This window comes from Populus euphratica, unplaced genomic scaffold (assembly GCF_000495115.2).
Source record: "Populus euphratica unplaced genomic scaffold, PopEup_1.0 scaffold358.1, whole genome shotgun sequence".
Lineage (NCBI taxonomy): Eukaryota > Viridiplantae > Streptophyta > Magnoliopsida > Malpighiales > Salicaceae > Populus > Populus euphratica.
Genome location: NW_011500248.1, coordinates 17767 through 21966, shown reverse-complemented (window position 1 = coordinate 21966; position 4200 = coordinate 17767).

Genomic DNA, 4200 nt, shown 5'->3' with positions numbered 1-4200 from the left:
ACCTGTAATCAGCATAGCTAACCTTTTCTTTTCCTTGCTCTTCCGCCAAGATACCAAGAAGTACGAAAGAGAAGAAGGAAGGTGTCCTTTTTGAAAGTATGAAATAAGAATAAAAACACAGGCATGTTGCTCCGAGCGGTGCAAAACCCTAAATTCACGTGGTAAAAGACTGGAAGCAAATCTAGTGATGCAATAATTATCCCATTCATGCATATTTCGTTCAATAATTTTCTTGAGAATCATGTACAAAAAACCTCAAGAACTTAAAAGTGTGGATGCCATTAATGCTAAACTGAAAGGTTGAAGTTCTTCCAAATATATATATATAAACTTAGGGAGAATCTTTCATAGATGTTAGGTCACAATTAATGGATCATAATCACATCGGGTAAAGCATGTGAATTAGTGGTCCAGCTGCTCATGAAGTCAATTCCCGAGTAAACGCTCGACTTGGTTATTGGTCAACTACAAGGCTATTTTCTGCAACAATTTCAATCCACAGAGCTTAGGATTATGCATACTTCTTATATCACTTTGCCTAGGGAAGGATACTGCTTAAGATGGTAATGGATAATGGTAGGGAAGGAACTCAGGAAATCCACACTTGACAGTTCTTTTCGAGTGGAAATATGGAGGAAGACCTTCATGAGGAACAGGGCATACTGAGATAGAAATTTCCCCAAGAAAAACCTAACTCTTTCATGTAAAAATCACAAGTTATAGCCCCAATCTGCTGCTTTTCTTTAGGTTTTCAAAATGGAGATAGAGGCCTATCAAGGAAGATTCTGCAAATAATGAAATAGCGCATAATTAGTCTACAATCATGCTAATTTTTCTGTCATTCAATTTATAATTACACCTGATTCTATGCTAAATAATTATGGTTGTAACAGTAGCATAAATTTAGCATAGACTTTCAAATATTCCTTACAAACTCTGCTATTGTAAATACAAAGCATTGTTGTCATCTACTGTAAATTCAAGCCTTAAAGTATTGTCTGCAGATTTTATATAGTATCATAGCAGCAAATATCTAATGAGCCAACGATCCAAGTATCCATCATGTCTGCTTCTCCAAATCAAACCTCAATCTTTTCTCTTCAACCCTAACCCTTTTCCGCAACAAACAATCCACTCATTGCTCTTAATATCACTGCACAAATCAATGAAAAGTTAACCCCCTCCACTTTCCTCCAATGGCGTGCTTAATTTGAAGCACTCCTTATCGGGTATGATTTGCTTAATGATGATGAAGGCATGTTTTCATGTCCTTTCTCATCTGGTTCCGCTATTGATGAGCTGCACAAAAACCACTGGATCAAACAAGATAAACTCATCTTGAATGCTATTCTAGCCTCTACTTCCTCCTCAATAACACCTTGCCACAACCCCAACCTTACATGAAGCTTGGAAAAACTCAAAACTCAAAACTCTATATGCTAGTAGATCTAGAACACGTGTTATGCAGTTGAAGGAGGAGCTCACATTAATCTAGCGAGGACATCGATCAATCACATACTATCTCCATGCTATGAAGAAACTGGCTGATAAAATAGCCATTATTGATCATCCAATTTCAGATGATGACCTAACCCTTTATGTGTTAAATGGTTTATGTTCAGATTTTCGAGAGATTGCAAGACCTATCCGTGCCAGGGAGTCCTCTCTAACCTTTGAGGAGTTACATGATCTTCTGGTTGGTCATGAGGCGTATTTAAAGCGCTTGGAAACTGCAACACAAACCAGGGTTGTCTTTGCTAACTACATGAAGACAAAGCAGTACGTGCAAAGAGGATATAATAAGGGATCCTCATGGTAGAATAGGCAACACTCTCAGCGTGGGCCTCACACTTTCAGTCCAAGATGAAATCCTAATGGGGCTCATCGTGACGGATGTAACTCAAATTACAACATTAGCAGGTCTCCTAATTTCAATTGGCACTATCAGCCCAAATGCCAACTTTGTGATTAGTTGGGTTACACTGCCAAGTTCTACTCCCACTCAAATTCCTTAAATATTTCTATAAACTGTGCCATATCATTCACGAGCAAAGATAAAAATTGGCTTCATGATTCCGCATCCTCTCATAATATCACAGGAGATCTTTCTAATTTATCTATTCATTCTAAATATAATGGCACTGACGAAATACTTCTTAGTGATGGTTCAGGTTTGGTAGTCTCACATGTTGGTTCTTTAGCTTTACACTCCCCAACCGAACTTTTCTTTTACGTGATACTCTTTGTGTTCCAAACCTTTGCAAAAATTTAATATATGTTCATCATCTTACCAAACAAAATAATGTGTTTGTTGAATTTCACCCTTTTCATTTCTTGTGAAGGACATGATCACGAGGGCGATACTACTAAGAGGATCATGTAACGATGACATATATACCTTCCCCACATCCATGGTCCCTGTCTCCTCAAAAAAGGTAGCTAATGTTCATATCCGAACATCACTTGATGGATGGCACAAGTACCTTGGATATCCTTATACTAAAATCATTCATAGTCTTTTCAAAAAAATTTCCCTTCCTATTACATCCAATCAAAAGTTTCCCATTACATCCAAACAAAAATTGTCTTCATTATGTCATTCCTGTTCCATTAATAAAGCACATCAACAACCATTTCATGTCCAAAGTCTTAAAAGCCATGCACCACTTGATATTATTTACACTGATGTGTGGGGTCCTGCTAGTTATACTGGTCTTGATGGATCCAGATATTATCTTATTTTTGTGGATCATTATACTAAATATACATGGTTTTACCTATGGTCACAAAATCCAGTGTTTCTACTATTTTCTAACTTTTTAAAAAGGTTGTGGAAAATCGTTTTAAAAAAACTATCAAAACACTGTATTCTGATAATGGTGGAGAGTTCATTGCTTTAAAATCGTATCTCTCACTTCATGGCATATTTCACCATACCACTGCTCCACACACATCCCAACAAAATGGTGTTTCAGAACGTCGCCACCGTCATTTAGTTGAAACGGGCCTCACTCTTCTTCATGATGCAAATCTTGATTTTTCGTATTGGCCATATGCTTTTCAAACTGTATCTTACGTTATCAATCGATAACCTACACCTTTTCTCGATGGAAAATCACCCTTGGAAGTTCTTTTTGGTCAACCACCAAATTACCTAAAGTTAAAAAAATTTAGGTGTATTTGCTACCCGTTTATCTGGCCTTATAATTCAAACAAAATACAGCCAAAATCCCAAACCTGTATTTTTCTTGGCTACTCTTTAAAGCAAAATGCATACAAATGTTTTGAACCCACTACAAAAAATTCTTCACTTAATAACACGTGCTACTTAATGAACATAAATATTTCTTTAAACCATCCACTCCCGTGTCTTCTTCATCTCACACAACTTCAGAGTCTTAAACATGGCTTCCCCTCCCTCTTGTTCCTTCGATGTCTGTTCTTTCACCATCAAACCAGACCCGTCAGCACTAGGAAGGTCCACCTGCCATCGTTACATCCTCTTCAAGTAATCTCGATAACTCTTCTGATCACTCCATTCTTCATTGCTTCCAAAATCCAACCTTTCACCCATCTTCTTCACCTGATCCGCTCCTTGTTGCTATGCCTAACTCTTCCCCATCACCTTTTGTTACCAGCTCTAGTTTTCGTCCAACCCTTCCACACTCCCTTCACTCCCTCTTTCCCACAGCACCTGAACCTTCCCGCAGCACTCACAGCATGACCACCAGATAAATGAACCAAATCTTCAAACCCAAGCACCTCAAACCATTGAGCCAACAAGTGTGAGTCAGGCTTTATCTCAACCTCACTATTGTATTGCTATGTCTCATGAGCTTACTGCTCTTATGAAACATGGCACCTAGGACTTGGTTCTACCTCCTTCTGATTGTCAACCAGTGGGTTGTAAATGGGTATTTCGTACAATGGCATCAAACAAGCCCCACGAGCTTGGTATACAACTCTTAAATCTGTTATCCTTCAGCTAGGTTTTCATAATTCCAAGGCAGACTCCTCTCTTTTCATTTACAAGAATAAGTATAATGTAAACTTAATATAGACTTTAATGTTTGATACTAACATGTTTTACATTTGTTATCTTGTTCACTCTTTAATACTTTGCTTGTTAAATGACTAATCTTGATTTATGTTGTATAACACTTGGTACAACAAATGCTTGGCACTTTCATAACCCATACT